This window comes from Alexandromys fortis, unplaced genomic scaffold, assembly GCF_014885135.2.
Source record: "Alexandromys fortis isolate MF-2015 unplaced genomic scaffold, M_Fortis_MF-2015_v1.1 scaffold_297, whole genome shotgun sequence".
In the NCBI taxonomy this organism is placed as follows: Eukaryota; Metazoa; Chordata; class Mammalia; order Rodentia; family Cricetidae; genus Alexandromys; species Alexandromys fortis.
In genome coordinates, this window is record NW_026068220.1 from 1,164,216 (window position 1) to 1,173,365 (window position 9,150).

The following is a 9,150-nucleotide window of genomic DNA, read 5'->3' on the forward strand; positions in this document are numbered from 1 at the left end:
ATTCTTCTAAACACTGCTTGGCCCATTAGTTTTAACCTCTTATTGGCTAGCTCTTACATATTGATCTAACCCATTTCTAATAATCTGCGTAACACCACAAGGTGGCTTACCAGGAAAGATTTTAACCTGCGTCTGTCTGCAGTGGGAGAATCATGGCGACTGCCTCACTCGGCTTTCTTTCTCCCAGAATTCTGTTCAGTCTACTCCACCTACCTAATTTTCTGTCCTATCAAAAGGGCCAAGGCAGTTTCTTTATTAACCAATAGGCATATGACCCACCTCCATCATCTCTTCATCATTTCCAAATGGTATAGATTTTCTTTGTAATTTTTCCAGAATGATGGGAAAGGTCATGTCCATCTCCATTGCTGTTTTTCACATAATTATACAATCTTTATAATGATACTCATCTATGTCTTATTAGTAATTTGAGTGATCTAGGTAGAGCTATGTGTTTGAATCACTTTCTATCAAGCTGCAGCTCACCACAGAGAGCTCATGCAGGAAGAGTGTGGCTATAGAAGAAAACAAAAACTTAGATTTTCAGACAGATATGTGAGGAAAATTAGTTACTTTATGGATGTGGTCTGTTATTGACCATATTTTTCCAATTCCATAAATAGTTTATATTCCAGAAGGTAAAATGAGTCACTGTGATTTGGTAAGTATTACAAATTTATCTGTGAAATTAAAGATACAATTTATAGAGGATTTTAATATTTTTATTTTAATATTTTCTATTTATCTACAAATCTTTTCTGTTAAGCACTAATAATTAAGACTCTGGGTTACCTGATATCTACCATCACTGTCTTCAAAAAGTGCAGAGTCAAATTACTAAGAGTGTTACTGTGAAATCATTGTGGCCGAGAAATGTTTCTCCTGGAATTCTGCTCTGTCTAGGTTCCAACTAGAACTGGCCAAAAGATGTTAAAAGGCTCATGTGCTACGTCAGCAAACAACCACAGGACAGCATTAAAGTCATATTGAAACATGGGTAAAGGCAGAAGTATTTGGTGCATTCCAGGTCTCAATTTCACATTAGCATTATAATCTCACTTCTTAAGTCTCTGCAACAATTATATAATGTAACCAGCATCCCAAAACACTGAGTAGCTCTGTGTTGCTCTGTTAATTTTAGCAGAAACAAAGATATATATAGTGGTGATGGTTGGTATCTCATTACCTATAGAGTAATATGAACTTCTAAAGATGCTAAGTATAGTAATCATTATCATCATCATAAAATTCTTCTCAAATTGGCCAAAATAGACCATCTTATAGTGAAAATACATCTTGATTTATACATGTTAACATGTATGTATCTAGATTTATGAGTAAGCTAATTTTCTATTTCAGTTCATTACTTTTTTCCTTGAAAAAACAAAGTCAGTGCCCAATCTCACATTTTATACTTCTTTCAGGTTTGAGTACATTTCCTGATATGAATTCACATTTATTACAATACAATCTTGAGTTTAAGGTTCCTCTTTCATAATAATTTAAATCACCCAACTCCTTAATACCTTAGATGAAGCCAATTCCAGAATCCATCATAACATTCAGAGAATACTGAGAGGTCAATAACATGACACATATGTCCTGTTTAGAGCTGAGCATGACACAGTCTTTTATTGATTCCACAGTGTGGGTCTCTGTATTCATAACTATCTCTTGCAAAAAGAAACTCAGGACTCAGGCATCACTGTGGAAGAGAGGATGGAAAGGTTATAAGATCCAGAGGGAGTGGATGCCTAGGGTGGGGGAAATGCATTTACCAGAATTATCAAACTGTTTTACACATGAACAAACCACAGCTGGCATTATGTAAACAAGACTTGCCCAAGATCAACCTACCCAAAATCCTAACATTGATGGGGATACAGATAGAGGGTATTTCATGAAATACCACCCCTATTTGTGGAGATATTGGTCCTTGGTGGTTCCTGGGACAAGCAGAATCTGTTCTCCTCAGGTAAGCAATCCCTGAGAGTTTACCCATGCTCCAGTAGTAAACCCCACACCCAAGTACACATAGACTGGCAGTGCTGCATTGATAAGAGACAGAGAAAAAGAAGGGAGGAAGAGAAGAAAGGAGAAAGGGAAGGAGGGAGAGGGGGATGAAGTTAGGATAAAATGGTGAGGGACGATAGTAAAATTGATGATGATTTCATCCACGCATATGACGAGCCTGTCTGAATGTTGAGTAAACTACCTCTAAGAGAACAGGTGTGTAATAAGTAGAGCAATATGAATCATACAGGTCACATTATGTCTTTAGTGAGTATCCATGCCTATGGCAGCTTAGCACTCAGCCTCAAAATCTTTAATAATTCTCATATTGAAAAGTGGAGTTCGTTCATTTTCTCGTGAATAAAAAAAAGTTTGTGATTATATGGCCAACAACAACAAAAAGAAATCTCTGACTCCATGTTCTTATCTGTATCAATTTTAACTCATAATATATATTTTTACATAATGTGAATTTGGGGTTTTAAGCCACTTTATATTATAGTTATATCAATTCCCTGTTCTCCTTCCTCCCCCCCTCCAGTCCCTCACAAGCCACCTCTCTTCAACTTTTTCCAGGTCCCCACAACTCTAAATTTGGCAGCTGCTTCTTCCCCACCTTTTTCTAGTGCAATATTCTTTCTTTTCTATTTATTGGGTACACATGCTTAATATGATGTTGGAAGGAGCCACTAGTTTGTTCCCAGCTGCTTAGCCCAAAAATAATCACACAGAAACTATATTAATTAAATCACTACTTGGCCTCTAGCTTCTTATTGGCTAATTCTTACATATTAATTTAACCCATTTCTAATAATCTGTATATCACCATGTAGCTGTGGTTTACCTGCAAAGTTCTGACGTCTGTCTCCAGCAGGGCTACATGGCTTCTCTCCTACTCTGTCCTTTCTCCCAGCATTCAGGTTAGTTTTCCCTGCCTAGTTCTGGTCCCCTATAGCTCTGGTATAGGCCCAAAGCAGTTTCTTTACTAACCGATGATATTCATAACATACAAAGAGAAATCCCACATCAGTATGAGACCCATATTCTTAGAAAGCCTTTTTGCCATCTATGTTTGTAAGTGAATGTATCCACTGGCACATAGAGGAGCCAACTCTATGCAAATGTATGTGTTGTTTAATGTTCTTGAACCCATAAATACCTACTTTTTATTATAATATAAATTCTAAAAACATAAAACCATTTTAAATTCACCAACAATTATTAAGGTTGTAAAACAGTCCTTAACTCAAAGTGGATATTCAATGAATGTGTTATCAAACTTGCATGGAACTGATTTAATTGTCACTGATATAATTAGTTCAAGGTTTACACCACAATAGTTTTGCAATTTCTTACTTGTCCTCTTTGTACAACAGCTTTCTTGTGAGCCTTTGTTTATTAAAAGTGAGAATTACGACACCTATGAAGAGGTTCTAATACAGAACAAAGGAAGAACACATGAAAATTTGCTTTTAATTACTTTTTCTTTGGTTTACCTCTGTGATTACCTTTACCTTCAAAATATTGAGATTCTGAAGAGGATATTTTATGACATATAAACAGTATTCAGCATTTGAGTTTCATCTTCATAAATACAGCTTACCAAGCCACAATCCTGCATTTATATGCTACCTCTGACTGTTTTCCCATTGTATATGTCTTCATTCCTGCATATGGTTTAGCACATATATCCTGCAAAATATAATTTACCATGAAGATCTTTTCAGAGAAAGACCACTCACTCTTGCTAGAGAACTGCTTTTGTTTTGGAGAACGTACATTTAAGTAGAGTTTTCTATTTGTGATGGGACAGGTGAACTATAAGAAGCACTTCCTTCTGTCAAAATGACACTGGTTCATTTAAACATTGTAGGATGAAAGACCAAAGTTCTCGTTCCAACTCACTTAGTTGGAATTCTGGCACTACTTTGTTCTATGTAGGATATTTGAACTGGTTGCTTGTTCATCTCTTTCTCTGTGATCATCCAGTATTTGTATTTGTTAAGATTAAATTAATGCTTATATGTATGCATTGATTATGATAGTTGTTTAATGACTGTTAAGTAAGGACACACTTATTTTTCAGAACAGAGGTAACATGAAATTTCATATTCAGCAAGGTGTCTCAGATTTTCAGACACTAGAATTATTATGCATTTCCTATGGTAATAATGCTTAAGTAAGACTTTGCACACACACTGTTCACACTGGACATATAAAGAAGGCCTCTGTGAAGTCTTTTCAAATGCTTCTTCTGTGAAAATCTGCAAGTGCACCCCTAGGACAATTGTCCTCTTCTCCTTCTAAATCAGAATTCGACAATAGAAACCTCGTTCCTCTCCCAGAATGCTAAACACAACTCATTTTTCTGCTTCCATTCTTCTTTTCATAACTGATAATCACTATACTGAGAGATGCTCTATCAGTCACTATAAATAAAATCCACAGGAACCACAGTTGTTTCCAAAGCAACTGAAATAACTTACAAGGGAAAACCTGCATCTTTTTTGACTTCCTATAGAGAAATAAAGTCCCTGGATAGAAATGAATACTTTCATCTTACTTGATTATTACACAATAAAAGGTACTTGGAAATAAAAGAGCTGTCATAAAATAAAGTCTGTTCTTTCTTATATGGAACTTAAAATGTTTTATAGATCCTTTTCTTCAAAGGCAAAATAATTCCCGAAACCACAAGCGTGATGTTCTATGAAAAAAGGGGCCTCTCTACTAGGCCTCTATTCAGAGACAGCCCTGACACAGGCCTGGCCTCAATGACTTTCTTTAGTATAGAGGCGAATTCCATAACCCGTTTCTTCTATCCATAACTCTAAATCCAGAAGCACATGGCTGAAGATGCCAAGTTCTGCTGCTTACTAGAGCTGGACCAGGCCCCCCTCATTCAATTACATCTTCACCAATTTTTTTGTCCTTCACTGCCTAAACTCAGTTATCCTGAAACTTGCTCTGTAGACAGGGCTGACCTCAACCTCTGAGATCCACAAGCTCTGCCCTCCCTGTGCTAGGATTAAAGGTGTACCCTTCTACACCCAGCTCTAAGCTTCTCTTTAGTTCCTTTTCACAAGTCGGAGCTTACCTGGATGGAATCTTGCCCTGAGGTCAACACTCCCTATATTTCATTTCTCTTTTTTTAAATTTAAAAAAAATTTTCAATTTACATACCAACTCCAGTTCTCCATCCCTCTCCTTCTCCCACATCCACATCTCCCCACCTTCTTATCCCCTATCCACTCCTGAGAGGGAGTAGGCCCTTCCTTGGGGAGTCAACAAGCTCTGATATGCCAAGTTGAGGCAGGACCAAGCCCTTCTGCCCCCTTTTGGGAGCAAGACTGAGCAAGATATCCCACCATAGGGAATGGGTTCCAAAAGACCAGTATATTGCACCAGGGGAAGATCCTGGTGCCCCTGTTTGGGTGCCCCCCAACAGATCAAGCCACAGAACTCTCACCCACATTCAGAAGGACTACTTCAGTCCCATGCAGGTTCCCCAGCTGTCAGTCCATAGTCAGTGAGCTCCCACTAGCTCAGGCCAGCTATCTCTGTGGTTTTCCCCAGCATAATCTTGACCCCCACCCCTTGCTCATATAATCCCTCCTCCCTCTCTTCAAATGAATTCAGGAGCTCAGCCCAGTGTTTGGCTGTGGATCACTGCATCTGCTTCCACCAGTTACTGAACGTAAGTTCTATGATGACAATTAGGGTCACTAATCTGCTAAAGAAGGCGCTTTTAGAAACCCTCTTCACTAGGAGTCAGGCTGGGGTCATCCTCATGGAATCCTGAGAATTTCTCTAACACCAGATTTCTCCCTAACCCATAATAGCTCCCTCTATCAAGATATCTCTTTCATTGCTCTCGCCCTCTGTCCCTTCCCTAAATTGGTCTTCTTGATAGCTCCAGTTCCCATCTCCCATCCACTCCCTTCTCCCCCCCCCCCAGTTTATTCAGAAGATTTTAAATATTTTCCTTCCTGGGGCCCTGTAAGTGTGTCCCTCATAGGGGTCTTCTTTTTACCTAGCTTCTCTGGGATTGTGGATTGTAGCTTGGTTATACTTTGCTTTACATCTAATATCCACTTACGAGTAAATACATACCATATTTGTCTTTCTGGGTCTGGGTTACCTCATTTAAGATTTTTTTTTCCTAATTCCATCCATTTGCCTGCAAATTTCAAGCTGTCATTGTTTTTTTCTACCACTGAGTAATACTCCACTGTGTTAATGTGCCACATTTCTTTATTCATTCTTTGGTTAAAGGACATCTAGAGTGTTTCCAGATTCTGGCTATTACAAGTAATGCTGCTATGAACATAACTGAACAATGTCTTTGTGGTATGATTGAGTATCCTTTGGATAAATGCCCAAGAGTGATATTGTTGTGGTTTAATGTAGATTGATTCCCAGTTTTTTGAGAAATTGCCATACTGATTTCCAAAGGGGCTGTTTTTCTTTTTTCTTTTTAGCTTAATTATATGGTGGAATACATTGACAGATTTTCATATGTTGAACCATCACTGTATCTCTGGGATATAGCCTACTTATCATGGGAGCCAATTGCATTCAAAGTACCACATAGGGGATAACAGGGACTGAACCAAAAACCAGGGAGCCTACATGTACCTGACCTAGGCTTTTAACATGTGTATGACAGTTGTGTAGATTGGTCTTCTCATGGGACTCTTAACAGTAGGAACAGGGCTTGTCTCTGACTCTTTTGTTGGCTTTTGGAACCCTATTTCTCATACTGGGTTGCCTTGTCCAGCCTTAATACAAGGAGATGTGCTTAGTCTTACTGCAACTGATATGTGGTGTTTTGTTTATATCCATGGGAGGTGTGTCCTTTTCTGAATAGAAATGAAGGACTGGATGGGGGATGGGCGGAGAGAAGGGAGGGGAAATTTTGGTCAGGATATAAAATATACAAATTAATAAATCGAGGTGAAATCTGGAGTGAAGCTAGTGTATATAAATATTGACAAGTCACTTTTATGTATTTGCAATTCAGTCAATCAGTAAAATGGGACTAAAATTATTTTTACTATAGAAACGTTGGGATACATAAGTTACCATATAGACATATTTAGAATAATTTCTCAAAGCTCAGACATATTCATCGATATAAAGATCGGAGTGAGATAAGGAAGAAATAAAGTGTTTTCTTTAATCTTCCCATGGATTAAGTTGTCAAGCTGATTCTACTCAAAATCAAGAATGAATGGCATTAAGAAACTTATATACAGTGTCATGTTCACATTGNTTGAGAATACTATCCTTAGTCAAAAGTGCCTACATGTTAATCTTCACTGCAACCTGGTCATCATCCTGCCATGGTATCAATCTCTGCAGCTCAGGTTTTCTGGAGAAATATATTGTAAAATCTACTTTTGAAAACCTCTTGACTCACTGTTCCCCTCCAGTTGAGGGAATTGCTTCACTTCTAGAGGAGAGGATAAAGTCCAGAGCAACACAAGCACACCCATGTTCTATTGGAATGAGTAGTTTAATAAAAAGTTACAAACCTTCCTGTCGCGGTCGCCATCGGAGAAGAGCAGCCATGGCACTGTGCTACCCCATGGCCGTGGGCCTCAACAAGGGCCAGAAAGTGACGAAGAACGGGACCAAGCCGAGGCACAGCTGGCGGTGTGGGCGCCTCACAAAGCACACAAATTTCGTGGGGGACAGAATCCAGGAGGTGTGCAGCTTCACGCCCTACTAGCTCCACGCCTTGGAGCTGCTCAAGGTGTCCAAGGACAAGCACAGGCGCAAGTTTGACCAAGAAGAGGGTGGGCAAGAGGAAGCGGGAGGAGCTGAGCAAGGTGTTAGCTACAGCGAGGAAGGCAGCGGCCAAGAAGGACTGATCCCCCCCCACCGGACCCCCGCCGCTCACAATAAAAGTTGCTGTGGCACAAAAAAAGAAAAGAAAAGAAAGAAAGAGAAAGAAAAATAGTTACAAAGAATAAATGTGCCCACACTCTTTTATCCAGTCCTCTACATTGATTTCCTCCTGTGCATTCTGCTTTGATTGTTGACAGTGTAGAACAAAATATAGAGATATAGAGGCACATTGTTGTTTTTGGCACACTGTTGTTTTGGTTTCATTACAAGTCTTTCAAAATAAAGTAGGAATATTTGAGCATAAAGATAAAAACTTGCTAAATTCTGGTTGTTTTTTCCAAAACATGACACTTATTTGAAAAAAATCTATGGGATGTAATGAAGCATCAGTCTTCAAGATAAAATAAACTTAAAATGATCATTCTTTCCATATTTAGAAAGCGCATCTCATCGTCTTCCCCAACTTGTGTTGGTCGTACTCTCATACTAGATGGAGATGCCCTTCAAAGCGCTCCCTACACAAATGGGAGGTTAGGTAGGAAAACAGGATGATGAACAACTGAGAATCACAGACTGGGTCACAGTGAACGTTTGTCTTCATGTCTTCCCAGAGGGTGTGTTATGAGGGCCAGGTGGACAAGTGATGTTCAGGAGAACTATTAGTTGTTTTTACTTTAGCTGCATTGTATATATCTTAGAAAGTCTATTGTCCTAGCAACTGGAAAACTGCTCTTCTAAGTGATGAAAATTTGAGAAATCTGCAAAGAATCTTCCAAAGGGTATGAAGGAAAGCACTGAGGAAGAGAGTCAGCTGTGCTGATGTTTGTTGTTTTTAAGATTTCAAAGAATGAAGGAATTATCCATTTTGCATGGAAATGCAATCTTGGACTTGAAATATTGATTATATAATTTTCTATTTTTTGATTTTTTTTTCAAGGCAGTGTATCTCTCTGTGTAGCTCTGACCATCCTGGAATTTACAGACCAGTGTGGCCTTGAACTTAGAGATCTACCTGCCTCTGCCTCCCAAGCACTGGGATTAAAAGCATGGGTGCCATGCCTATCAAATTACATGATTTATTTTGCAATGCACATGGTATGCTAACAACATATCAACTATAAATCAACTACAAAAAATTCATTGCAACTGCCAAGGGTCAGGGACAGGGTCAAGGTTAGAGTCACAGTCAAAGTCAGTGTCAGGTTAGGGGTTAGGGGTCAGGGCTGTTGTCAGAGTCAGAGGGAGGGTCCTTGTCAGGGTCAGAACCATGGTCTGGAACAGGGT

At 39.0% G+C, this 9,150-nt stretch overlaps 1 pseudogene; it reads left to right on the top strand.

Moving 5' to 3' along the window:
* The first annotated feature begins 7,585 nt into the window (after positions 1 to 7,585).
* LOC126493535 (60S ribosomal protein L36-like) lies at positions 7,586 to 7,889 on the top strand (annotated as a pseudogene).
* The last annotated feature ends 1,261 nt before the right edge of the window (positions 7,890 to 9,150 follow it).